Consider the following 26319-nt stretch of genomic DNA (forward strand, 5'->3'; position numbering starts at 1 on the left):
CCTCTCAGGCAACACTGAGTGACTGACTGAGCCTCACCGTCTTATATAAAGTTCAGACGGAACTTTGCACGTGTCATAGTGGAGCCCTCAGGATTCCAGAGCCAGCTTTCTGACATCATAATGGGGCCTCAGAGATAAAAGCCTGGGCCCAGGCAGTGTTGGTCAGTGCTGCTCAGCAGGCAGCACTGGACTGGACTGGATTACAGCTGATACAAGGTGTGAAGGAACAAGGGGTGGCTGTGGGCATGCACTTGCTGCCGCTGCCAGTGTTTATCTGCATGGCAGCAGGGCATTTGGGCGTTGCCAGGAAGGCGTTTTTATGTAGATTCCTCCTCTTTCAGCACTGCATTGTGGTGCAAGCAAAAGAAGCAAATCCTGTCTGGCTTCCTCTCCGGCCTTTATTCACCTCCCGTGTAGCTGTGAGTGTGTGAGCCTGCAGGGCCCCATGGAATTGCCTAGAAGTAGGCTGAATCGCTGCAAGGGCTGAACAGCAGTATCGGGCAGGCTCGGGCAACGCGCGGCCCGTTCGGGTTATCGCTTCTCGGCCTTTTGGCTAAGATCAAGTGTAGTATCTGTTCTTATCAGTTTAATATCTGATACGTCCCCTATCTGGGGACCATATATTAAATGGATTTTTAGAACAGGGAGATGGAAATAGAGCTTGCTCTGTCCACTCCACGCATTGACCTGGTATTGCAGTATTTCCAGGACCGGTGCACCCTTTCCTTATGTGTTGACTAAAAGCAGATTCCAAAAGTGTTTTTTGTCTTTGCTATTGTTTCTGTCTTTCTGAAGGGATCTCCCCTTTTAATCCCATTATTTCAACACCTGTTGGACAATGCATGAGTGATAATGAGCTCATTGATTAAATGCAATTAATGAATAGATTGCCACCTCTTGTTGTGTGTCGTCTGTGTTTCTGTGTTTCCGGCATTTCACATTGGAACACCTCATTCACCTTCCTTGTCTTCTCTCCGCCCTCCCTTTTAGGTAAGTTAAAGAGCTGCACCTGAGCCAGCCACTGATTGATTGATTGATTGATTGATTGATTGATTGATTGATTGATTGATTGATTGATGCAGCACAACAGTCAAATAGTGGAGTGGAGTAGGGGAACAGCAAACAGCCAATAAAGCAGCCCGCCCGCTCGCCTGCCCGCCACAATGGACCTACCTGTGTACACTAGATGGATGTGATGGAATGTACTGTCGTCCCTACATTTCAAGAAGAAGTAAGAATTGCAGTTGCAACAAAGCCTTGCTTGCCTACAAAGAGAGCAGCAATTTGGATTTGTTACTATGTTACCTAGAAGAATAACAAACTGTGCAAGGATGGAGGTTGTAGGAGCAAGGAGAAGTTGTCTGTAAAGTTGGTGGATGCCTATTTTCCATTTTGCAGTCCCTTGTCTCCCTCTTGTGGCCTCCTGGAGGCAACTAGCTGTGCAAAAAAAAGACAGCCTGGCGGCCGGCTGTTGCAGTGTTGCCCTCTCAGGCAACACTGAGTGACTGACTGAGCCTCACCGTCTTATATAAAGTTCAGACGGAACTTTGCACGTGTCATAGTGGAGCCCTCAGGATTCCAGAGCCAGCTTTCTGACATCATAATGGGGCCTCAGAGATAAAAGCCTGGGCCCAGGCAGTGTTGGTCAGTGCTGCTCAGCAGGCAGCACTGGACTGGACTGGATTACAGCTGATACAAGGTGTGAAGGAACAAGGGGTGGCTGTGGGCATGCACTTGCTGCCGCTGCCAGTGTTTATCTGCATGGCAGCAGGGCATTTGGGCGTTGCCAGGAAGGCGTTTTTATGTAGATTCCTCCTCTTTCAGCACTGCATTGTGGTGCAAGCAAAAGAAGCAAATCCTGTCTGGCTTCCTCTCCGGCCTTTATTCACCTCCCGTGTAGCTGTGAGTGTGTGAGCCTGCAGGGCCCCATGGAATTGCCTAGAAGTAGGCTGAATCGCTGCAAGGGCTGAACAGCAGTATCGGGCAGGCTCGGGCAACACGCGGCCCGTTCGGGTTATCGCTTCTCGGCCTTTTGGCTAAGATCAAGTGTAGTATCTGTTCTTATCAGTTTAATATCTGATACGTCCCCTATCTGGGGACCATATATTAAATGGATTTTTAGAACAGGGAGATGGAAATAGAGCTTGCTCTGTCCACTCCACGCATTGACCTGGTATTGCAGTATTTCCAGGACCGGTGCACCCTTTCCTTATGTGTTGACTAAAAGCAGATTCCAAAAGTGTTTTTTGTCTTTGCTATTGTTTCTGTCTTTCTGAAGGGATCTCCCCTTTTAATCCCATTATTTCAACACCTGTTGGACAATGCATGAGTGATAATGAGCTCATTGATTAAATGCAATTAATGAATAGATTGCCACCTCTTGTTGTGTGTCGTCTGTGTTTCTGTGTTTCCGGCATTTCACATTGGAACACCTCATTCACCTTCCTTGTCTTCTCTCCGCCCTCCCTTTTAGGTAAGTTAAAGAGCTGCACCTGAGCCAGCCACTGATTGATTGATTGATTGATTGATTGATTGATTGATTGATTGATTGATTGATTGATTGATTGATTGATGCAGCACAACAGTCAAATAGTGGAGTGGAGTAGGGGAACAGCAAACAGCCAATAAAGCAGCCCGCCCGCTCGCCTGCCCGCCACAATGGACCTACCTGTGTACACTAGATGGATGTGATGGAATGTACTGTCGTCCCTACATTTCAAGAAGAAGTAAGAATTGCAGTTGCAACAAAGCCTTGCTTGCCTACAAAGAGAGCAGCAATTTGGATTTGTTACTATGTTACCTAGAAGAATAACAAACTGTGCAAGGATGGAGGTTGTAGGAGCAAGGAGAAGTTGTCTGTAAAGTTGGTGGATGCCTATTTTCCATTTTGCAGTCCCTTGTCTCCCTCTTGTGGCCTCCTGGAGGCAACTAGCTGTGCAAAAAAAAGACAGCCTGGCGGCCGGCTGTTGCAGTGTTGCCCTCTCAGGCAACACTGAGTGACTGACTGAGCCTCACCGTCTTATATAAAGTTCAGACGGAACTTTGCACGTGTCATAGTGGAGCCCTCAGGATTCCAGAGCCAGCTTTCTGACATCATAATGGGGCCTCAGAGATAAAAGCCTGGGCCCAGGCAGTGTTGGTCAGTGCTGCTCAGCAGGCAGCACTGGACTGGACTGGATTACAGCTGATACAAGGTGTGAAGGAACAAGGGGTGGCTGTGGGCATGCACTTGCTGCCGCTGCCAGTGTTTATCTGCATGGCAGCAGGGCATTTGGGCGTTGCCAGGAAGGCGTTTTTATGTAGATTCCTCCTCTTTCAGCACTGCATTGTGGTGCAAGCAAAATAAGCAAATCCTGTCTGGCTTCCTCTCCGGCCTTTATTCACCTCCCGTGTAGCTGTGAGTGTGTGAGCCTGCAGGGCCCCATGGAATTGCCTAGAAGTAGGCTGAATCGCTGCAAGGGCTGAACAGCAGTATCGGGCAGGCTCGGGCAACGCGCGGCCCGTTCGGGTTATCGCTTCTCGGCCTTTTGGCTAAGATCAAGTGTAGTATCTGTTCTTATCAGTTTAATATCTGATACGTCCCCTATCTGGGGACCATATATTAAATGGATTTTTAGAACAGGGAGATGGAAATAGAGCTTGCTCTGTCCACTCCACGCATTGACCTGGTATTGCAGTATTTCCAGGACCGGTGCACCCTTTCCTTATGTGTTGACTAAAAGCAGATTCCAAAAGTGTTTTTTGTCTTTGCTATTGTTTCTGTCTTTCTGAAGGGATCTCCCCTTTTAATCCCATTATTTCAACACCTGTTGGACAATGCATGAGTGATAATGAGCTCATTGATTAAATGCAATTAATGAATAGATTGCCACCTCTTGTTGTGTGTCGTCTGTGTTTCTGTGTTTCCGGCATTTCACATTGGAACACCTCATTCACCTTCCTTGTCTTCTCTCCGCCCTCCCTTTTAGGTAAGTTAAAGAGCTGCACCTGAGCCAGCCACTGATTGATTGATTGATTGATTGATTGATTGATTGATTGATTGATTGATTGATTGATTGATGCAGCACAACAGTCAAATAGTGGAGTGGAGTAGGGGAACAGCAAACAGCCAATAAAGCAGCCCGCCCGCTCGCCTGCCCGCCACAATGGACCTACCTGTGTACACTAGATGGATGTGATGGAATGTACTGTCGTCCCTACATTTCAAGAAGAAGTAAGAATTGCAGTTGCAACAAAGCCTTGCTTGCCTACAAAGAGAGCAGCAATTTGGATTTGTTACTATGTTACCTAGAAGAATAACAAACTGTGCAAGGATGGAGGTTGTAGGAGCAAGGAGAAGTTGTCTGTAAAGTTGGTGGATGCCTATTTTCCATTTTGCAGTCCCTTGTCTCCCTCTTGTGGCCTCCTGGAGGCAACTAGCTGTGCAAAAAAAAGACAGCCTGGCGGCCGGCTGTTGCAGTGTTGCCCTCTCAGGCAACACTGAGTGACTGACTGAGCCTCACCGTCTTATATAAAGTTCAGACGGAACTTTGCACGTGTCATAGTGGAGCCCTCAGGATTCCAGAGCCAGCTTTCTGACATCATAATGGGGCCTCAGAGATAAAAGCCTGGGCCCAGGCAGTGTTGGTCAGTGCTGCTCAGCAGGCAGCACTGGACTGGACTGGATTACAGCTGATACAAGGTGTGAAGGAACAAGGGGTGGCTGTGGGCATGCACTTGCTGCCGCTGCTAGTGTTTATCTGCATGGCAGCAGGGCATTTGGGCGTTGCCAGGAAGGCGTTTTTATGTAGATTCCTCCTCTTTCAGCATTGCATTGTGGTGCAAGCAAAAGAAGCAAATCCTGTCTGGCTTCCTCTCCGGCCTTTATTCACCTCCCGTGTAGCTGTGAGTGTGTGAGCCTGCAGGGCCCCATGGAATTGCCTAGAAGTAGGCTGAATCGCTGCAAGGGCTGAACAGCAGTATCGGGCAGGCTCGGGCAACGCGCGGCCCGTTCGGGTTATCGCTTCTCGGCCTTTTGGCTAAGATCAAGTGTAGTATCTGTTCTTATCAGTTTAATATCTGATACGTCCCCTATCTGGGGACCATATATTAAATGGATTTTTAGAAGATTTTTAGAACAGGGAGATGGAAATAGAGCTTGCTCTGTCCACTCCACGCATTGACCTGGTATTGCAGTATTTCCAGGACCGGTGCACCCTTTCCTTATGTGTTGACTAAAAGCAGATTCCAAAAGTGTTTTTTGTCTTTGCTATTGTTTCTGTCTTTCTGAAGGGATCTCCCCTTTTAATCCCATTATTTCAACACCTGTTGGACAATGCATGAGTGATAATGAGCTCATTGATTAAATGCAATTAATGAATAGATTGCCACCTCTTGTTGTGTGTCGTCTGTGTTTCTGTGTTTCCGGCATTTCACATTGGAACACCTCATTCACCTTCCTTGTCTTCTCTCCGCCCTCCCTTTTAGGTAAGTTAAAGAGCTGCACCTGAGCCAGCCACTGATTGATTGATTGATTGATTGATTGATTGATTGATTGATTGATTGATTGATTGATGCAGCACAACAGTCAAATAGTGGAGTGGAGTAGGGGAACAGCAAACAGCCAATAAAGCAGCCCGCCCGCTCGCCTGCCCGCCACAATGGACCTACCTGTGTACACTAGATGGATGTGATGGAATGTACTGTCGTCCCTACATTTCAAGAAGAAGTAAGAATTGCAGTTGCAACAAAGCCTTGCTTGCCTACAAAGAGAGCAGCAATTTGGATTTGTTACTATGTTACCTAGAAGAATAACAAACTGTGCAAGGATGGAGGTTGTAGGAGCAAGGAGAAGTTGTCTGTAAAGTTGGTGGATGCCTATTTTCCATTTTGCAGTCCCTTGTCTCCCTCTTGTGGCCTCCTGGAGGCAACTAGCTGTGCAAAAAAAAGACAGCCTGGCGGCCGGCTGTTGCAGTGTTGCCCTCTCAGGCAACACTGAGTGACTGACTGAGCCTCACCGTCTTATATAAAGTTCAGACGGAACTTTGCACGTGTCATAGTGGAGCCCTCAGGATTCCAGAGCCAGCTTTCTGACATCATAATGGGGCCTCAGAGATAAAAGCCTGGGCCCAGGCAGTGTTGGTCAGTGCTGCTCAGCAGGCAGCACTGGACTGGACTGGATTACAGCTGATACAAGGTGTGAAGGAACAAGGGGTGGCTGTGGGCATGCACTTGCTGCCGCTGCCAGTGTTTATCTGCATGGCAGCAGGGCATTTGGGCGTTGCCAGGAAGGCGTTTTTATGTAGATTCCTCCTCTTTCAGCACTGCATTGTGGTGCAAGCAAAAGAAGCAAATCCTGTCTGGCTTCCTCTCCGGCCTTTATTCACCTCCCGTGTAGCTGTGAGTGTGTGAGCCTGCAGGGCCCCATGGAATTGCCTAGAAGTAGGCTGAATCGCTGCAAGGGCTGAACAGCAGTATCGGGCAGGCTCGGGCAACGCGCGGCCCGTTCGGGTTATCGCTTCTCGGCCTTTTGGCTAAGATCAAGTGTAGTATCTGTTCTTATCAGTTTAATATCTGATACGTCCCCTATCTGGGGACCATATATTAAATGGATTTTTAGAACAGGGAGATGGAAATAGAGCTTGCTCTGTCCACTCCACGCATTGACCTGGTATTGCAGTATTTCCAGGACCGGTGCACCCTTTCCTTATGTGTTGACTAAAAGCAGATTCCAAAAGTGTTTTTTGTCTTTGCTATTGTTTCTGTCTTTCTGAAGGGATCTCCCCTTTTAATCCCATTATTTCAACACCTGTTGGACAAATTAAATGCAATTAATGAATAGATTGCCACCTCTTGTTGTGTGTCGTCTGTGTTTCTGTGTTTCCGGCATTTCACATTGGAACACCTCATTCACCTTCCTTGTCTTCTCTCCGCCCTCCCTTTTAGGTAAGTTAAAGAGCTGCACCTGAGCCAGCCACTGATTGATTGATTGATTGATTGATTGATTGATTGATTGATTGATTGATTGATTGATTGATGCAGCACAACAGTCAAATAGTGGAGTGGAGTAGGGGAACAGCAAACAGCCAATAAAGCAGCCCGCCCGCTCGCCTGCCCGCCACAATGGACCTACCTGTGTACACTAGATGGATGTGATGGAATGTACTGTCGTCCCTACATTTCAAGAAGAAGTAAGAATTGCAGTTGCAACAAAGCCTTGCTTGCCTACAAAGAGAGCAGCAATTTGGATTTGTTACTATGTTACCTAGAAGAATAACAAACTGTGCAAGGATGGAGGTTGTAGGAGCAAGGAGAAGTTGTCGGTAAAGTTGGTGGATGCCTATTTTCCATTTTGCAGTCCCTTGTCTCCCTCTTGTGGCCTCCTGGAGGCAACTAGCTGTGCAAAAAAAAGACAGCCTGGCGGCCGGCTGTTGCAGTGTTGCCCTCTCAGGCAACACTGAGTGACTGACTGAGCCTCACCGTCTTATATAAAGTTCAGACGGAACTTTGCACGTGTCATAGTGGAGCCCTCAGGATTCCAGAGCCAGCTTTCTGACATCATAATGGGGCCTCAGAGATAAAAGCCTGGGCCCAGGCAGTGTTGGTCAGTGCTGCTCAGCAGGCAGCACTGGACTGGACTGGATTACAGCTGATACAAGGTGTGAAGGAACAAGGGGTGGCTGTGGGCATGCACTTGCTGCCGCTGCCAGTGTTTATCTGCATGGCAGCAGGGCATTTGGGCGTTGCCAGGAAGGCGTTTTTATGTAGATTCCTCCTCTTTCAGCACTGCATTGTGGTGCAAGCAAAAGAAGCAAATCCTGTCTGGCTTCCTCTCCGGCCTTTATTCACCTCCCGTGTAGCTGTGAGTGTGTGAGCCTGCAGGGCCCCATGGAATTGCCTAGAAGTAGGCTGAATCGCTGCAAGGGCTGAACAGCAGTATCGGGCAGGCTCGGGCAACGCGCGGCCCGTTCGGGTTATCGCTTCTCGGCCTTTTGGCTAAGATCAAGTGTAGTATCTGTTCTTATCAGTTTAATATCTGATACGTCCCCTATCTGGGGACCATATATTAAATGGATTTTTAGAACAGGGAGATGGAAATAGAGCTTGCTCTGTCCACTCCACGCATTGACCTGGTATTGCAGTATTTCCAGGACCGGTGCACCCTTTCCTTATGTGTTGACTAAAAGCAGATTCCAAAAGTGTTTTTTGTCTTTGCTATTGTTTCTGTCTTTCTGAAGGGATCTCCCCTTTTAATCCCATTATTTCAACACCTGTTGGACAATGCATGAGTGATAATGAGCTCATTGATTAAATGCAATTAATGAATAGATTGCCACCTCTTGTTGTGTGTCGTCTGTGTTTCTGTGTTTCCGGCATTTCACATTGGAACACCTCATTCACCTTCCTTGTCTTCTCTCCGCCCTCCCTTTTAGGTAAGTTAAAGAGCTGCACCTGAGCCAGCCACTGATTGATTGATTGATTGATTGATTGATTGATTGATTGATTGATTGATTGATTGATTGCAGCACAACAGTCAAATAGTGGAGTGGAGTAGGGGAACAGCAAACAGCCAATAAAGCAGCCCGCCCGCTCGCCTGCCCGCCACAATGGACCTACCTGTGTACACTAGATGGATGTGATGGAATGTACTGTCGTCCCTACATTTCAAGAAGAAGTAAGAATTGCAGTTGCAACAAAGCCTTGCTTGCCTACAAAGAGAGCAGCAATTTGGATTTGTTACTATGTTACCTAGAAGAATAACAAACTGTGCAAGGATGGAGGTTGTAGGAGCAAGGAGAAGTTGTCTGTAAAGTTGGTGGATGCCTATTTTCCATTTTGCAGTCCCTTGTCTCCCTCTTGTGGCCTCCTGGAGGCAACTAGCTGTGCAAAAAAAAGACAGCCTGGCGGCCGGCTGTTGCAGTGTTGCCCTCTCAGGCAACACTGAGTGACTGACTGAGCCTCACCGTCTTATATAAAGTTCAGACGGAACTTTGCACGTGTCATAGTGGAGCCCTCAGGATTCCAGAGCCAGCTTTCTGACATCATAATGGGGCCTCAGAGATAAAAGCCTGGGCCCAGGCAGTGTTGGTCAGTGCTGCAGCACTGGACTGGACTGGATTACAGCTGATACAAGGTGTGAAGGAACAAGGGGTGGCTGTGGGCATGCACTTGCTGCCGCTGCCAGTGTTTATCTGCATGGCAGCAGGGCATTTGGGCGTTGCCAGGAAGGCGTTTTTATGTAGATTCCTCCTCTTTCAGCACTGCATTGTGGTGCAAGCAAAAGAAGCAAATCCTGTCTGGCTTCCTCTCCGGCCTTTATTCACCTCCCGTGTAGCTGTGAGTGTGTGAGCCTGCAGGGCCCCATGGAATTGCCTAGAAGTAGGCTGAATCGCTGCAAGGGCTGAACAGCAGTATCGGGCAGGCTCGGGCAACGCGCGGCCCGTTCGGGTTATCGCTTCTCGGCCTTTTGGCTAAGATCAAGTGTAGTATCTGTTCTTATCAGTTTAATATCTGATACGTCCCCTATCTGGGGACCATATATTAAATGGATTTTTAGAACAGGGAGATGGAAATAGAGCTTGCTCTGTCCACTCCACGCATTGACCTGGTATTGCAGTATTTCCAGGACCGGTGCACCCTTTCCTTATGTGTTGACTAAAAGCAGATTCCAAAAGTGTTTTTTGTCTTTGCTATTGTTTCTGTCTTTCTGAAGGGATCTCCCCTTTTAATCCCATTATTTCAACACCTGTTGGACAATGCATGAGTGATAATGAGCTCATTGATTAAATGCAATTAATGAATAGATTGCCACCTCTTGTTGTGTGTCGTCTGTGTTTCTGTGTTTCCGGCATTTCACATTGGAACACCTCATTCACCTTCCTTGTCTTCTCTCCGCCCTCCCTTTTAGGTAAGTTAAAGAGCTGCACCTGAGCCAGCCACTGATTGATTGATTGATTGATTGATTGATTGATTGATTGATTGATTGATTGATTGATTGATGCAGCACAACAGTCAAATAGTGGAGTGGAGTAGGGGAACAGCAAACAGCCAATAAAGCAGCCCGCCCGCTCGCCTGCCCGCCACAATGGACCTACCTGTGTACACTAGATGGATGTGATGGAATGTACTGTCGTCCCTACATTTCAAGAAGAAGTAAGAATTGCAGTTGCAACAAAGCCTTGCTTGCCTACAAAGAGAGCAGCAATTTGGATTTGTTACTATGTTACCTAGAAGAATAACAAACTGTGCAAGGATGGAGGTTGTAGGAGCAAGGAGAAGTTGTCTGTAAAGTTGGTGGATGCCTATTTTCCATTTTGCAGTCCCTTGTCTCCCTCTTGTGGCCTCCTGGAGGCAACTAGCTGTGCAAAAAAAAGACAGCCTGGCGGCCGGCTGTTGCAGTGTTGCCCTCTCAGGCAACACTGAGTGACTGACTGAGCCTCACCGTCTTATATAAAGTTCAGACGGAACTTTGCACGTGTCATAGTGGAGCCCTCAGGATTCCAGAGCCAGCTTTCTGACATCATAATGGGGCCTCAGAGATAAAAGCCTGGGCCCAGGCAGTGTTGGTCAGTGCTGCTCAGCAGGCAGCACTGGACTGGACTGGATTACAGCTGATACAAGGTGTGAAGGAACAAGGGGTGGCTGTGGGCATGCACTTGCTGCTGCTGCCAGTGTTTATCTGCATGGCAGCAGGGCATTTGGGCGTTGCCAGGAAGGCGTTTTTATGTAGATTCCTCCTCTTTCAGCACTGCATTGTGGTGCAAGCAAAAGAAGCAAATCCTGTCTGGCTTCCTCTCCGGCCTTTATTCACCTCCCGTGTAGCTGTGAGTGTGTGAGCCTGCAGGGCCCCATGGAATTGCCTAGAAGTAGGCTGAATCGCTGCAAGGGCTGAACAGCAGTATCGGGCAGGCTCGGGCAACGCGCGGCCCGTTCGGGTTATCGCTTCTCGGCCTTTTGGCTAAGATCAAGTGTAGTATCTGTTCTTATCAGTTTAATATCTGATACGTCCCCTATCTGGGGACCATATATTAAATGGATTTTTAGAACAGGGAGATGGAAATAGAGCTTGCTCTGTCCACTCCACGCATTGACCTGGTATTGCAGTATTTCCAGGACCGGTGCACCCTTTCCTTATGTGTTGACTAAAAGCAGATTCCAAAAGTGTTTTTTGTCTTTGCTATTGTTTCTGTCTTTCTGAAGGGATCTCCCCTTTTAATCCCATTATTTCAACACCTGTTGGACAATGCATGAGTGATAATGAGCTCATTGATTAAATGCAATTAATGAATAGATTGCCACCTCTTGTTGTGTGTCGTCTGTGTTTCTGTGTTTCCGGCATTTCACATTGGAACACCTCATTCACCTTCCTTGTCTTCTCTCCGCCCTCCCTTTTAGGTAAGTTAAAGAGCTGCACCTGAGCCAGCCACTGATTGATTGATTGATTGATTGATTGATTGATTGATTGATTGATTGATTGATTGATTGATTGCAGCACAACAGTCAAATAGTGGAGTGGAGTAGGGGAACAGCAAACAGCCAATAAAGCAGCCCGCCCGCTCGCCTGCCCGCCACAATGGACCTACCTGTGTACACTAGATGGATGTGATGGAATGTACTGTCGTCCCTACATTTCAAGAAGAAGTAAGAATTGCAGTTGCAACAAAGCCTTGCTTGCCTACAAAGAGAGCAGCAATTTGGATTTGTTACTATGTTACCTAGAAGAATAACAAACTGTGCAAGGATGGAGGTTGTAGGAGCAAGGAGAAGTTGTCTGTAAAGTTGGTGGATGCCTATTTTCCATTTTGCAGTCCCTTGTCTCCCTCTTGTGGCCTCCTGGAGGCAACTAGCTGTGCAAAAAAAAGACAGCCTGGCGGCCGGCTGTTGCAGTGTTGCCCTCTCAGGCAACACTGAGTGACTGACTGAGCCTCACCGTCTTATATAAAGTTCAGACGGAACTTTGCACGTGTCATAGTGGAGCCCTCAGGATTCCAGAGCCAGCTTTCTGACATCATAATGGGGCCTCAGAGATAAAAGCCTGGGCCCAGGCAGTGTTGGTCAGTGCTGCTCAGCAGGCAGCACTGGACTGGACTGGATTACAGCTGATACAAGGTGTGAAGGAACAAGGGGTGGCTGTGGGCATGCACTTGCTGCCGCTGCCAGTGTTTATCTGCATGGCAGCAGGGCATTTGGGCGTTGCCAGGAAGGCGTTTTTATGTAGATTCCTCCTCTTTCAGCACTGCATTGTGGTGCAAGCAAAAGAAGCAAATCCTGTCTGGCTTCCTCTCCGGCCTTTATTCACCTCCCGTGTAGCTGTGAGTGTGTGAGCCTGCAGGGCCCCATGGAATTGCCTAGAAGTAGGCTGAATCGCTGCAAGGGCTGAACAGCAGTATCGGGCAGGCTCGGGCAACGCGCGGCCCGTTCGGGTTATCGCTTCTCGGCCTTTTGGCTAAGATCAAGTGTAGTATCTGTTCTTATCAGTTTAATATCTGATACGTCCCCTATCTGGGGACCATATATTAAATGGATTTTTAGAACAGGGAGATGGAAATAGAGCTTGCTCTGTCCACTCCACGCATTGACCTGGTATTGCAGTATTTCCAGGACCGGTGCACCCTTTCCTTATGTGTTGACTAAAAGCAGATTCCAAAAGTGTTTTTTGTCTTTGCTATTGTTTCTGTCTTTCTGAAGGGATCTCCCCTTTTAATCCCATTATTTCAACACCTGTTGGACAATGCATGAGTGATAATGAGCTCATTGATTAAATGCAATTAATGAATAGATTGCCACCTCTTGCTGTGTGTCGTCTGTGTTTCTGTGTTTCCGGCATTTCACATTGGAACACCTCATTCACCTTCCTTGTCTTCTCTCCGCCCTCCCTTTTAGGTAAGTTAAAGAGCTGCACCTGAGCCAGCCACTGATTGATTGATTGATTGATTGATTGATTGATTGATTGATTGATGCAGCACAACAGTCAAATAGTGGAGTGGAGTAGGGGAACAGCAAACAGCCAATAAAGCAGCCCGCCCGCTCGCCTGCCCGCCACAATGGACCTACCTGTGTACACTAGATGGATGTGATGGAATGTACTGTCGTCCCTACATTTCAAGAAGAAGTAAGAATTGCAGTTGCAACAAAGCCTTGCTTGCCTACAAAGAGAGCAGCAATTTGGATTTGTTACTATGTTACCTAGAAGAATAACAAACTGTGCAAGGATGGAGGTTGTAGGAGCAAGGAGAAGTTGTCTGTAAAGTTGGTGGATGCCTATTTTCCATTTTGCAGTCCCTTGTCTCCCTCTTGTGGCCTCCTGGAGGCAACTAGCTGTGCAAAAAAAAAGACAGCCTGGCGGCCGGCTGTTGCAGTGTTGCCCTCTCAGGCAACACTGAGTGACTGACTGAGCCTCACCGTCTTATATAAAGTTCAGACGGAACTTTGCACGTGTCATAGTGGAGCCCTCAGGATTCCAGAGCCAGCTTTCTGACATCATAATGGGGCCTCAGAGATAAAAGCCTGGGCCCAGGCAGTGTTGGTCAGTGCTGCTCAGCAGGCAGCACTGGACTGGACTGGATTACAGCTGATACAAGGTGTGAAGGAACAAGGGGTGGCTGTGGGCATGCACTTGCTGCCGCTGCCAGTGTTTATCTGCATGGCAGCAGGGCATTTGGGCGTTGCCAGGAAGGCGTTTTTATGTAGATTCCTCCTCTTTCAGCACTGCATTGTGGTGCAAGCAAAAGAAGCAAATCCTGTCTGGCTTCCTCTCCGGCCTTTATTCACCTCCCGTGTAGCTGTGAGTGTGTGAGCCTGCAGGGCCCCATGGAATTTCCTAGAAGTAGGCTGAATCGCTGCAAGGGCTGAACAGCAGTATCGGGCAGGCTCGGGCAACGCGCGGCCCGTTCGGGTTATCGCTTCTCGGCCTTTTGGCTAAGATCAAGTGTAGTATCTGTTCTTATCAGTTTAATATCTGATACGTCCCCTATCTGGGGACCATATATTAAATGGATTTTTAGAACAGGGAGATGGAAATAGAGCTTGCTCTGTCCACTCCACGCATTGACCTGGTATTGCAGTATTTCCAGGACCGGTGCACCCTTTCCTTATGTGTTGACTAAAAGCAGATTCCAAAAGTGTTTTTTGTCTTTGCTATTGTTTCTGTCTTTCTGAAGGGATCTCCCCTTTTAATCCCATTATTTCAACACCTGTTGGACAATGCATGAGTGATAATGAGCTCATTGATTAAATGCAATTAATGAATAGATTGCCACCTCTTGTTGTGTGTCGTCTGTGTTTCTGTGTTTCCGGCATTTCACATTGGAACACCTCATTCACCTTCCTTGTCTTCTCTCCGCCCTCCCTTTTAGGTAAGTTAAAGAGCTGCACCTGAGCCAGCCACTGATTGATTGATTGATTGATTGATTGATTGATTGATTGATTGATTGATTGATGCAGCACAACAGTCAAATAGTGGAGTGGAGTAGGGGAACAGCAAACAGCCAATAAAGCAGCCCGCCCGCTCGCCTGCCCGCCACAATGGACCTACCTGTGTACACTAGATGGATGTGATGGAATGTACTGTCGTCCCTACATTTCAAGAAGAAGTAAGAATTGCAGTTGCAACAAAGCCTTGCTTGCCTACAAAGAGAGCAGCAATTTGGATTTGTTACTATGTTACCTAGAAGAATAACAAACTGTGCAAGGATGGAGGTTGTAGGAGCAAGGAGAAGTTGTCTGTAAAGTTGGTGGATGCCTATTTTCCATTTTGCAGTCCCTTGTCTCCCTCTTGTGGCCTCCTGGAGGCAACTAGCTGTGCAAAAAAAAGACAGCCTGGCGGCCGGCTGTTGCAGTGTTGCCCTCTCAGGCAACACTGAGTGACTGACTGAGCCTCACCGTCTTATATAAAGTTCAGACGGAACTTTGCACGTGTCATAGTGGAGCCCTCAGGATTCCAGAGCCAGCTTTCTGACATCATAATGGGGCCTCAGAGATAAAAGCCTGGGCCCAGGCAGTGTTGGTCAGTGCTGCTCAGCAGGCAGCACTGGACTGGACTGGATTACAGCTGATACAAGGTGTGAAGGAACAAGGGGTGGCTGTGGGCATGCACTTGCTGCCGCTGCCAGTGTTTATCTGCATGGCAGCAGGGCATTTGGGCGTTGCCAGGAAGGCGTTTTTATGTAGATTCCTCCTCTTTCAGCACTGCATTGTGGTGCAAGCAAAAGAAGCAAATCCTGTCTGGCTTCCTCTCCGGCCTTTATTCACCTCCCGTGTAGCTGTGAGTGTGTGAGCCTGCAGGGCCCCATGGAATTGCCTAGAAGTAGGCTGAATCGCTGCAAGGGCTGAACAGCAGTATCGGGCAGGCTCGGGCAACGCGCGGCCCGTTCGGGTTATCGCTTCTCGGCCTTTTGGCTAAGATCAAGTGTAGTATCTGTTCTTATCAGTTTAATATCTGATACGTCCCCTATCTGGGGACCATATATTAAATGGATTTTTAGAACAGGGAGATGGAAATAGAGCTTGCTCTGTCCACTCCACGCATTGACCTGGTATTGCAGTATTTCCAGGACCGGTGCACCCTTTCCTTATGTGTTGACTAAAAGCAGATTCCAAAAGTGTTTTTTGTCTTTGCTATTGTTTCTGTCTTTCTGAAGGGATCTCCCCTTTTAATCCCATTATTTCAACACCTGTTGGACAATGCATGAGTGATAATGAGCTCATTGATTAAATGCAATTAATGAATAGATTGCCACCTCTTGCTGTGTGTCGTCTGTGTTTCTGTGTTTCCGGCATTTCACATTGGAACACCTCATTCACCTTCCTTGTCTTCTCTCCGCCCTCCCTTTTAGGTAAGTTAAAGAGCTGCACCTGAGCCAGCCACTGATTGATTGATTGATTGATTGATTGATTGATTGATTGATTGATGCAGCACAACAGTCAAATAGTGGAGTGGAGTAGGGGAACAGCAAACAGCCAATAAAGCAGCCCGCCCGCTCGCCTGCCCGCCACAATGGACCTACCTGTGTACACTAGATGGATGTGATGGAATGTACTGTCGTCCCTACATTTCAAGAAGAAGTAAGAATTGCAGTTGCAACAAAGCCTTGCTTGCCTACAAAGAGAGCAGCAATTTGGATTTGTTACTATGTTACCTAGAAGAATAACAAACTGTGCAAGGATGGAGGTTGTAGGAGCAAGGAGAAGTTGTCTGTAAAGTTGGTGGATGCCTATTTTCCATTTTGCAGTCCCTTGTCTCCCTCTTGTGGCCTCCTGGAGGCAACTAGCTGTGCAAAAAAAAAGACAGCCTGGCGGCCGGCTGTTGCAGTGTTGCCCTCTCAGGCAACACTGAGTGACTGACTGAGCCTCACCGTCTTATATAAAGTTCAGACGGAACTTTGCACGTGTCATAGTGGAGCCCTCAGGATTCCAGAGCCAGCTTTCTGACATCATAATGGGGCCTCAGAGATAAAAGCCTGGGCCCAGGCAGTGTTGGTCAGTGCTGCTCAGCAGGCAGCACTGGACTGGACTGGATTACAGCTGATACAAGGTGTGAAGGAACAAGGGGTGGCTGTGGGCATGCACTTGCTGCCGCTGCCAGTGTTTATCTGCATGGCAGCAGGGCATTTGGGCGTTGCCAGGAAGGCGTTTTTATGTAGATTCCTCCTCTTTCAGCACTGCATTGTGGTGCAAGCAAAAGAAGCAAATCCTGTCTGGCTTCCTCTCCGGCCTTTATTCACCTCCCGTGTAGCTGTGAGTGTGTGAGCCTGCAGGGCCCCATGGAATTTCCTAGAAGTAGGCTGAATCGCTGCAAGGGCTGAACAGCAGTATCGGGCAGGCTCGGGCAACGCGCGGCCCGTTCGGGTTATCGCTTCTCGGCCTTTTGGCTAAGATCAAGTGTAGTATCTGTTCTTATCAGTTTAATATCTGATACGTCCCCTATCTGGGGACCATATATTAAATGGATTTTTAGAACAGGGAGATGGAAATAGAGCTTGCTCTGTCCACTCCACGCATTGACCTGGTATTGCAGTATTTCCAGGACCGGTGCACCCTTTCCTTATGTGTTGACTAAAAGCAGATTCCAAAAGTGTTTTTTGTCTTTGCTATTGTTTCTGTCTTTCTGAAGGGATCTCCCCTTTTAATCCCATTATTTCAACACCTGTTGGACAATGCATGAGTGATAATGAGCTCATTGATTAAATGCAATTAATGAATAGATTGCCACCTCTTGTTGTGTGTCGTCTGTGTTTCTGTGTTTCCGGCATTTCACATTGGAACACCTCATTCACCTTCCTTGTCTTCTCTCCGCCCTCCCTTTTAGGTAAGTTAAAGAGCTGCACCTGAGCCAGCCACTGATTGATTGATTGATTGATTGATTGATTGATTGATTGATTGATTGATTGATTGATTGATGCAGCACAACAGTCAAATAGTGGAGTGGAGTAGGGGAACAGCAAACAGCCAATAAAGCAGCCCGCCCGCTCGCCTGCCCGCCACAATGGACCTACCTGTGTACACTAGATGGATGTGATGGAATGTACTGTCGTCCCTACATTTCAAGAAGAAGTAAGAATTGCAGTTGCAACAAAGCCTTGCTTGCCTACAAAGAGAGCAGCAATTTGGATTTGTTACTATGTTACCTAGAAGAATAACAAACTGTGCAAGGATGGAGGTTGTAGGAGCAAGGAGAAGTTGTCTGTAAAGTTGGTGGATGCCTATTTTCCATTTTGCAGTCCCTTGTCTCCCTCTTGTGGCCTCCTGGAGGCAACTAGCTGTGCAAAAAAAAGACAGCCTGGCGGCCGGCTGTTGCAGTGTTGCCCTCTCAGGCAACACTGAGTGACTGACTGAGCCTCACCGTCATATATAAAGTTCAGACGGAACTTTGCACGTGTCATAGTGGAGCCCTCAGGATTCCAGAGCCAGCTTTCTGACATCATAATGGGGCCTCAGAGATAAAAGCCTGGGCCCAGGCAGTGTTGGTCAGTGCTGCTCAGCAGGCAGCACTGGACTGGACTGGATTACAGCTGATACAAGGTGTGAAGGAACAAGGGGTGGCTGTGGGCATGCACTTGCTGCCGCTGCCAGTGTTTATCTGCATGGCAGCAGGGCATTTGGGCGTTGCCAGGAAGGCGTTTTTATGTAGATTCCTCCTCTTTCAGCACTGCATTGTGGTGCAAGCAAAAGAAGCAAATCCTGTCTGGCTTCCTCTCCGGCCTTTATTCACCTCCCGTGTAGCTGTGAGTGTGTGAGCCTGCAGGGCCCCATGGAATTGCCTAGAAGTAGGCTGAATCGCTGCAAGGGCTGAACAGCAGTATCGGGCAGGCTCGGGCAACGCGCGGCCCGTTCGGGTTATCGCTTCTCGGCCTTTTGGCTAAGATCAAGTGTAGTATCTGTTCTTATCAGTTTAATATCTGATACGTCCCCTATCTGGGGACCATATATTAAATGGATTTTTAGAACAGGGAGATGGAAATAGAGCTTGCTCTGTCCACTCCACGCATTGACCTGGTATTGCAGTATTTCCAGGACCGGTGCACCCTTTCCTTATGTGTTGACTAAAAGCAGATTCCAAAAGTGTTTTTTGTCTTTGCTATTGTTTCTGTCTTTCTGAAGGGATCTCCCCTTTTAATCCCATTATTTCAACACCTGTTGGACAATGCATGAGTGATAATGAGCTCATTGATTAAATGCAATTAATGAATAGATTGCCACCTCTTGTTGTGTGTCGTCTGTGTTTCTGTGTTTCCGGCATTTCACATTGGAACACCTCATTCACCTTCCTTGTCTTCTCTCCGCCCTCCCTTTTAGGTAAGTTAAAGAGCTGCACCTGAGCCAGCCACTGATTGATTGATTGATTGATTGATTGATTGATTGATTGATTGATTGATTGATTGATGCAGCACAACAGTCAAATAGTGGAGTGGAGTAGGGGAACAGCAAACAGCCAATAAAGCAGCCCGCCCGCTCGCCTGCCCGCCACAATGGACCTACCTGTGTACACTAGATGGATGTGATGGAATGTACTGTCGTCCCTACATTTCAAGAAGAAGTAAGAATTGCAGTTGCAACAAAGCCTTGCTTGCCTACAAAGAGAGCAGCAATTTGGATTTGTTACTATGTTACCTAGAAGAATAACAAACTGTGCAAGGATGGAGGTTGTAGGAGCAAGGAGAAGTTGTCTGTAAAGTTGGTGGATGCCTATTTTCCATTTTGCAGTCCCTTGTCTCCCTCTTGTGGCCTCCTGGAGGCAACTAGCTGTGCAAAAAAAAGACAGCCTGGCGGCCGGCTGTTGCAGTGTTGCCCTCTCAGGCAACACTGAGTGACTGACTGAGCCTCACCGTCTTATATAAAGTTCAGACGGAACTTTGCACGTGTCATAGTGGAGCCCTCAGGATTCCAGAGCCAGCTTTCTGACATCATAATGGGGCCTCAGAGATAAAAGCCTGGGCCCAGGCAGTGTTGGTCAGTGCTGCTCAGCAGGCAGCACTGGACTGGACTGGATTACAGCTGATACAAGGTGTGAAGGAACAAGGGGTGGCTGTGGGCATGCACTTGCTGCCGCTGCCAGTGTTTATCTGCATGGCAGCAGGGCATTTGGGCGTTGCCAGGAAGGCGTTTTTATGTAGATTCCTCCTCTTTCAGCACTGCATTGTGGTGCAAGCAAAAGAAGCAAATCCTGTCTGGCTTCCTCTCCGGCCTTTATTCACCTCCCGTGTAGCTGTGAGTGTGTGAGCCTGCAGGGCCCCATGGAATTGCCTAGAAGTAGGCTGAATCGCTGCAAGGGCTGAACAGCAGTATCGGGCAGGCTCGGGCAACGCGCGGCCCGTTCGGGTTATCGCTTCTCGGCCTTTTGGCTAAGATCAAGTGTAGTATCTGTTCTTATCAGTTTAATATCTGATACGTCCCCTATCTGGGGACCATATATTAAATGGATTTTTAGAACAGGGAGATGGAAATAGAGCTTGCTCTGTCCACTCCACGCATTGACCTGGTATTGCAGTATTTCCAGGACCGGTGCACCCTTTCCTTATGTGTTGACTAAAAGCAGATTCCAAAAGTGTTTTTTGTCTTTGCTATTGTTTCTGTCTTTCTGAAGGGATCTCCCCTTTTAATCCCATTATTTCAACACCTGTTGGACAATGCATGAGTGATAATGAGCTCATTGATTAAATGCAATTAATGAATAGATTGCCACCTCTTGTTGTGTGTCGTCTGTGTTTCTGTGTTTCCGGCATTTCACATTGGAACACCTCATTCACCTTCCTTGTCTTCTCTCCGCCCTCCCTTTTAGGTAAGTTAAAGAGCTGCACCTGAGCCAGCCACTGATTGATTGATTGATTGATTGATTGATTGATTGATTGATTGATTGATTGATTGATGCAGCACAACAGTCAAATAGTGGAGTGGAGTAGGGGAACAGCAAACAGCCAATAAAGCAGCCCGCCCGCTCGCCTGCCCGCCACAATGGACCTACCTGTGTACACTAGATGGATGTGATGGAATGTACTGTCGTCCCTACATTTCAAGAAGAAGTAAGAATTGCAGTTGCAACAAAGCCTTGCTTGCCTACAAAGAGAGCAGCAATTTGGATTTGTTACTATGTTACCTAGAAGAATAACAAACTGTGCAAGGATGGAGGTTGTAGGAGCAAGGAGAAGTTGTCTGTAAAGTTTGTGGATGCCTATTTTCCATTTTGCAGTCCCTTGTCTCCCTCTTGTGGCCTCCTGGAGGCAACTAGCTGTGCAAAAAAAAGACAGCCTGGCGGCCGGCTGTTGCAGTGTTGCCCTCTCAGGCAACACTGAGTGACTGACTGAGCCTCACCGTCTTATATAAAGTTCAGACGGAACTTTGCACGTGTCATAGTGGAGCCCTCAGGATTCCAGAGCCAGCTTTCTGACATCATAATGGGGCCTCAGAGATAAAAGCCTGGGCCCAGGCAGTGTTGGTCAGTGCTGCTCAGCAGGCAGCACTGGACTGGACTGGATTACAGCTGATACAAGGTGTGAAGGAACAAGGGGTGGCTGTGGGCATGCACTTGCTGCCGCTGCCAGTGTTTATCTGCATGGCAGCAGGGCATTTGGGCGTTGCCAGGAAGGCGTTTTTATGTAGATTCCTCCTCTTTCAGCACTGCATTGTGGTGCAAGCAAAAGAAGCAAATCCTGTCTGGCTTCCTCTCCGGCCTTTATTCACCTCCCGTGTAGCTGTGAGTGTGTGAGCCTGCAGGGCCCCATGGAATTGCCTAGAAGTAGGCTGAATCGCTGCAAGGGCTGAACAGCAGTATCGGGCAGGCTCGGGCAACGCGCGGCCCGTTCGGGTTATCGCTTCTCGGCCTTTTGGCTAAGATCAAGTGTAGTATCTGTTCTTATCAGTTTAATATCTGATACGTCCCCTATCTGGGGACCATATATTAAATGGATTTTTAGAACAGGGAGATGGAAATAGAGCTTGCTCTGTCCACTCCACGCATTGACCTGGTATTGCAGTATTTCCAGGACCGGTGCACCCTTTCCTTATGTGTTGACTAAAAGCAGATTCCAAAAGTGTTTTTTGTCTTTGCTATTGTTTCTGTCTTTCTGAAGGGATCTCCCCTTTTAATCCCATTATTTCAACACCTGTTGGACAATGCATGAGTGATAATGAGCTCATTGATTAAATGCAATTAATGAATAGATTGCCACCTCTTGTTGTGTGTCGTCTGTGTTTCTGTGTTTCCGGCATTTCACATTGGAACACCTCATTCACCTTCCTTGTCTTCTCTCCGCCCTCCCTTTTAGGTAAGTTAAAGAGCTGCACCTGAGCCAGCCACTGATTGATTGATTGATTGATTGATTGATTGATTGATTGATTGATTGATTGATTGATGCAGCACAACAGTCAAATAGTGGAGTGGAGTAGGGGAACAGCAAACAGCCAATAAAGCAGCCCGCCCGCTCGCCTGCCCGCCACAATGGACCTACCTGTGTACACTAGATGGATGTGATGGAATGTACTGTCGTCCCTACATTTCAAGAAGAAGTAAGAATTGCAGTTGCAACAAAGCCTTGCTTGCCTACAAAGAGAGCAGCAATTTGGATTTGTTACTATGTTACCTAGAAGAATAACAAACTGTGCAAGGATGGAGGTTGTAGGAGCAAGGAGAAGTTGTCTGTAAAGTTTGTGGATGCCTATTTTCCATTTTGCAGTCCCTTGTCTCCCTCTTGTGGCCTCCTGGAGGCAACTAGCTGTGCAAAAAAAAGACAGCCTGGCGGCCGGCTGTTGCAGTGTTGCCCTCTCAGGCAACACTGAGTGACTGACTGAGCCTCACCGTCTTATATAAAGTTCAGACGGAACTTTGCACGTGTCATAGTGGAGCCCTCAGGATTCCAGAGCCAGCTTTCTGACATCATAATGGGGCCTCAGAGATAAAAGCCTGGGCCCAGGCAGTGTTGGTCAGTGCTGCTCAGCAGGCAGCACTGGACTGGACTGGATTACAGCTGATACAAGGTGTGAAGGAACAAGGGGTGGCTGTGGGCATGCACTTGCTGCCGCTGCCAGTGTTTATCTGCATGGCAGCAGGGCATTTGGGCGTTGCCAGGAAGGCGTTTTTATGTAGATTCCTCCTCTTTCAGCACTGCATTGTGGTGCAAGCAAAAGAAGCAAATCCTGTCTGGCTTCCTCTCCGGCCTTTATTCACCTCCCGTGTAGCTGTGAGTGTGTGAGCCTGCAGGGCCCCATGGAATTGCCTAGAAGTAGGCTGAATCGCTGCAAGGGCTGAACAGCAGTATCGGGCAGGCTCGGGCAACGCGCGGCCCGTTCGGGTTATCGCTTCTCGGCCTTTTGGCTAAGATCAAGTGTAGTATCTGTTCTTATCAGTTTAATATCTGATACGTCCCCTATCTGGGGACCATATATTAAATGGATTTTTAGAACAGGGAGATGGAAATAGAGCTTGCTCTGTCCACTCCACGCATTGACCTGGTATTGCAGTATTTCCAGGACCGGTGCACCCTTTCCTTATGTGTTGACTAAAAGCAGATTCCAAAAGTGTTTTTTGTCTTTGCTATTGTTTCTGTCTTTCTGAAGGGATCTCCCCTTTTAATCCCATTATTTCAACACCTGTTGGACAATGCATGAGTGATAATGAGCTCATTGATTAAATGCAATTAATGAATAGATTGCCACCTCTTGTTGTGTGTCGTCTGTGTTTCTGTGTTTCCGGCATTTCACATTGGAACACCTCATTCACCTTCCTTGTCTTCTCTCCGCCCTCCCTTTTAGGTAAGTTAAAGAGCTGCACCTGAGCCAGCCACTGATTGATTGATTGATTGATTGATTGATTGATTGATTGATTGATTGATTGATTGATTGATTGATTGATGCAGCACAACAGTCAAATAGTGGAGTGGAGTAGGGGAACAGCAAACAGCCAATAAAGCAGCCCGCCCGCTCGCCTGCCCGCCACAATGGACCTACCTGTGTACACTAGATGGATGTGATGGAATGTACTGTCGTCCCTACATTTCAAGAAGAAGTAAGAATTGCAGTTGCAACAAAGCCTTGCTTGCCTACAAAGAGAGCAGCAATTTGGATTTGTTACTATGTTACCTAGAAGAATAACAAACTGTGCAAGGATGGAGGTTGTAGGAGCAAGGAGAAGTTGTCTGTAAAGTTGGTGGATGCCTATTTTCCATTTTGCAGTCCCTTGTCTCCCTCTTGTGGCCTCCTGGAGGCAACTAGCTGTGCAAAAAAAAGACAGCCTGGCGGCCGGCTGTTGCAGTGTTGCCCTCTCAGGCAACACTGAGTGACTGACTGAGCCTCACCGTCTTATATAAAGTTCAGACGGAACTTTGCACGTGTCATAGTGGAGCCCTCAGGATTCCAGAGCCAGCTTTCTGACATCATAATGGGGCCTCAGAGATAAAAGCCTGGGCCCAGGCAGTGTTGGTCAGTGCTGCTCAGCAGGCAGCACTGGACTGGACTGGATTACAGCTGATACAAGGTGTGAAGGAACAAGGGGTGGCTGTGGGCATGCACTTGCTGCCGCTGCCAGTGTTTATCTGCATGGCAGCAGGGCATTTGGGCGTTGCCAGGAAGGCGTTTTTATGTAGATTCCTCCTCTTTCAGCACTGCATTGTGGTGCAAGCAAAAGAAGCAAATCCTGTCTGGCTTCCTCTCCGGCCTTTATTCACCTCCCGTGTAGCTGTGAGTGTGTGAGCCTGCAGGGCCCCATGGAATTGCCTAGAAGTAGGCTGAATCGCTGCAAGGGCTGAACAGCAGTATCGGGCAGGCTCGGGCAACGCGCGGCCCGTTCGGGTTATCGCTTCTCGGCCTTTTGGCTAAGATCAAGTGTAGTATCTGTTCTTATCAGTTTAATATCTGATACGTCCCCTATCTGGGGACCATATATTAAATGGATTTTTAGAACAGGGAGATGGAAATAGAGCTTGCTCTGTCCACTCCACGCATTGACCTGGTATTGCAGTATTTCCAGGACCGGTGCACCCTTTCCTTATGTGTTGACTAAAAGCAGATTCCAAAAGTGTTTTTTGTCTTTGCTATTGTTTCTGTCTTTCTGAAGGGATCTCCCCTTTTAATCCCATTATTTCAACACCTGTTGGACAATGCATGAGTGATAATGAGCTCATTGATTAAATGCAATTAATGAATAGATTGCCACCTCTTGTTGTGTGTCGTCTGTGTTTCTGTGTTTCCGGCATTTCACATTGGAACACCTCATTCACCTTCCTTGTCTTCTCTCCGCCCTCCCTTTTAGGTAAGTTAAAGAGCTGCACCTGAGCCAGCCACTGATTGATTGATTGATTGATGCAGCACAACAGTCAAATAGTGGAGTGGAGTAGGGGAACAGCAAACAGCCAATAAAGCAGCCCGCCCGCTCGCCTGCCCGCCACAATGGACCTACCTGTGTACACTAGATGGATGTGATGGAATGTACTGTCGTCCCTACATTTCAAGAAGAAGTAAGAATTGCAGTTGCAACAAAGCCTTGCTTGCCTACAAAGAGAGCAGCAATTTGGATTTGTTACTATGTTACCTAGAAGAATAACAAACTGTGCAAGGATGGAGGTTGTAGGAGCAAGGAGAAGTTGTCTGTAAAGTTGGTGGATGCCTATTTTCCATTTTGCAGTCCCTTGTCTCCCTCTTGTGGCCTCCTGGAGGCAACTAGCTGTGCAAAAAAAAGACAGCCTGGCGGCCGGCTGTTGCAGTGTTGCCCTCTCAGGCAACACTGAGTGACTGACTGAGCCTCACCGTCTTATATAAAGTTCAGACGGAACTTTGCACGTGTCATAGTGGAGCCCTCAGGATTCCAGAGCCAGCTTTCTGACATCATAATGGGGCCTCAGAGATAAAAGCCTGGGCCCAGGCAGTGTTGGTCAGTGCTGCTCAGCAGGCAGCACTGGACTGGACTGGATTACAGCTGATACAAGGTGTGAAGGAACAAGGGGTGGCTGTGGGCATGCACTTGCTGCCGCTGCCAGTGTTTATCTGCATGGCAGCAGGGCATTTGGGCGTTGCCAGGAAGGCGTTTTTATGTAGATTCCTCCTCTTTCAGCACTGCATTGTGGTGCAAGCAAAAGAAGCAAATCCTGTCTGGCTTCCTCTCCGGCCTTTATTCACCTCCCGTGTAGCTGTGAGTGTGTGAGCCTGCAGGGCCCCATGGAATTGCCTAGAAGTAGGCTGAATCGCTGCAAGGGCTGAACAGCAGTATCGGGCAGGCTCGGGCAACGCGGTTCGGGTTATCGCTTCTCGGCCTTTTGGCTAAGATCAAGTGTAGTATCTGTTCTTATCAGTTTAATATCTGATACGTCCCCTATCTGGGGACCATATATTAAATGGATTTTTAGAACAGGGAGATGGAAATAGAGCTTGCTCTGTCCACTCCACGCATTGACCTGGTATTGCAGTATTTCCAGGACCGGTGCACCCTTTCCTTATGTGTTGACTAAAAGCAGATTCCAAAAGTGTTTTTTGTCTTTGCTATTGTTTCTGTCTTTCTGAAGGGATCTCCCCTTTTAATCCCATTATTTCAACACCTGTTGGACAATGCATGAGTGATAATGAGCTCATTGATTAAATGCAATTAATGAATAGATTGCCACCTCTTGTTGTGTGTCGTCTGTGTTTCTGTGTTTCCGGCATTTCACATTGGAACACCTCATTCACCTTCCTTGTCTTCTCTCCGCCCTCCCTTTTAGGTAAGTTAAAGAGCTGCACCTGAGCCAGCCACTGATTGATTGATTGATTGATTGATTGATTGATTGATGCAGCACAACAGTCAAATAGTGGAGTGGAGTAGGGGAACAGCAAACAGCCAATAAAGCAGCCCGCCAGCTCGCCTGCCCGCCACAATGGACCTAC

At 47.7% G+C, this 26319-nt stretch overlaps 17 non-coding genes and 1 pseudogene across 17 annotated transcripts; all 18 read left to right on the forward strand.

Moving 5' to 3' along the window:
• Positions 1-533: 533 nt before the first annotated feature.
• Positions 534-724, forward strand: LOC142685773 (U2 spliceosomal RNA). Its single transcript, XR_012855220.1, has one exon. It is a non-coding gene; the product is annotated as a U2 spliceosomal RNA (small nuclear RNA).
• Positions 725-2016: 1292 nt separating this feature from the next.
• LOC142685774 (U2 spliceosomal RNA) lies at positions 2017-2207 on the forward strand. Its single transcript, XR_012855221.1, has one exon. It is a non-coding gene; the product is annotated as a U2 spliceosomal RNA (small nuclear RNA).
• A 1304-nt stretch (positions 2208-3511) lies between these two features.
• Positions 3512-3702, forward strand: LOC142685775 (U2 spliceosomal RNA). Its single transcript, XR_012855222.1, has one exon. It is a non-coding gene; the product is annotated as a U2 spliceosomal RNA (small nuclear RNA).
• A 1296-nt stretch (positions 3703-4998) lies between these two features.
• On the forward strand, positions 4999-5200 carry LOC142685874 (U2 spliceosomal RNA; annotated as a pseudogene).
• Positions 5201-6492: 1292 nt separating this feature from the next.
• LOC142685776 (U2 spliceosomal RNA) lies at positions 6493-6683 on the forward strand. The gene has a single exon (XR_012855223.1). It is a non-coding gene; the product is annotated as a U2 spliceosomal RNA (small nuclear RNA).
• Positions 6684-7954: 1271 nt separating this feature from the next.
• LOC142685777 (U2 spliceosomal RNA) lies at positions 7955-8145 on the forward strand. Its single transcript, XR_012855224.1, has one exon. It is a non-coding gene; the product is annotated as a U2 spliceosomal RNA (small nuclear RNA).
• Positions 8146-9429: 1284 nt separating this feature from the next.
• On the forward strand, positions 9430-9620 carry LOC142685778 (U2 spliceosomal RNA). Its single transcript, XR_012855225.1, has one exon. It is a non-coding gene; the product is annotated as a U2 spliceosomal RNA (small nuclear RNA).
• A 1296-nt stretch (positions 9621-10916) lies between these two features.
• On the forward strand, positions 10917-11107 carry LOC142685779 (U2 spliceosomal RNA). Its single transcript, XR_012855226.1, has one exon. It is a non-coding gene; the product is annotated as a U2 spliceosomal RNA (small nuclear RNA).
• A 1297-nt stretch (positions 11108-12404) lies between these two features.
• On the forward strand, positions 12405-12595 carry LOC142685780 (U2 spliceosomal RNA). The gene has a single exon (XR_012855227.1). It is a non-coding gene; the product is annotated as a U2 spliceosomal RNA (small nuclear RNA).
• Positions 12596-13876: 1281 nt separating this feature from the next.
• On the forward strand, positions 13877-14067 carry LOC142685783 (U2 spliceosomal RNA). The gene has a single exon (XR_012855229.1). It is a non-coding gene; the product is annotated as a U2 spliceosomal RNA (small nuclear RNA).
• A 1288-nt stretch (positions 14068-15355) lies between these two features.
• Positions 15356-15546, forward strand: LOC142685784 (U2 spliceosomal RNA). The gene has a single exon (XR_012855230.1). It is a non-coding gene; the product is annotated as a U2 spliceosomal RNA (small nuclear RNA).
• Positions 15547-16827: 1281 nt separating this feature from the next.
• On the forward strand, positions 16828-17018 carry LOC142685785 (U2 spliceosomal RNA). Its single transcript, XR_012855231.1, has one exon. It is a non-coding gene; the product is annotated as a U2 spliceosomal RNA (small nuclear RNA).
• Positions 17019-18314: 1296 nt separating this feature from the next.
• LOC142685786 (U2 spliceosomal RNA) lies at positions 18315-18505 on the forward strand. The gene has a single exon (XR_012855232.1). It is a non-coding gene; the product is annotated as a U2 spliceosomal RNA (small nuclear RNA).
• Positions 18506-19797: 1292 nt separating this feature from the next.
• LOC142685787 (U2 spliceosomal RNA) lies at positions 19798-19988 on the forward strand. The gene has a single exon (XR_012855233.1). It is a non-coding gene; the product is annotated as a U2 spliceosomal RNA (small nuclear RNA).
• A 1292-nt stretch (positions 19989-21280) lies between these two features.
• Positions 21281-21471, forward strand: LOC142685788 (U2 spliceosomal RNA). The gene has a single exon (XR_012855234.1). It is a non-coding gene; the product is annotated as a U2 spliceosomal RNA (small nuclear RNA).
• Positions 21472-22763: 1292 nt separating this feature from the next.
• Positions 22764-22954, forward strand: LOC142685789 (U2 spliceosomal RNA). Its single transcript, XR_012855235.1, has one exon. It is a non-coding gene; the product is annotated as a U2 spliceosomal RNA (small nuclear RNA).
• Positions 22955-24258: 1304 nt separating this feature from the next.
• Positions 24259-24449, forward strand: LOC142685790 (U2 spliceosomal RNA). Its single transcript, XR_012855236.1, has one exon. It is a non-coding gene; the product is annotated as a U2 spliceosomal RNA (small nuclear RNA).
• A 1250-nt stretch (positions 24450-25699) lies between these two features.
• Positions 25700-25890, forward strand: LOC142685791 (U2 spliceosomal RNA). Its single transcript, XR_012855237.1, has one exon. It is a non-coding gene; the product is annotated as a U2 spliceosomal RNA (small nuclear RNA).
• Positions 25891-26319: the final 429 nt, after the last annotated feature.

Source organism: Rhinoderma darwinii (assembly GCF_050947455.1).
Source record: "Rhinoderma darwinii isolate aRhiDar2 chromosome 5 unlocalized genomic scaffold, aRhiDar2.hap1 SUPER_5_unloc_15, whole genome shotgun sequence".
In the NCBI taxonomy this organism is placed as follows: Eukaryota; Metazoa; Chordata; class Amphibia; order Anura; family Rhinodermatidae; genus Rhinoderma; species Rhinoderma darwinii.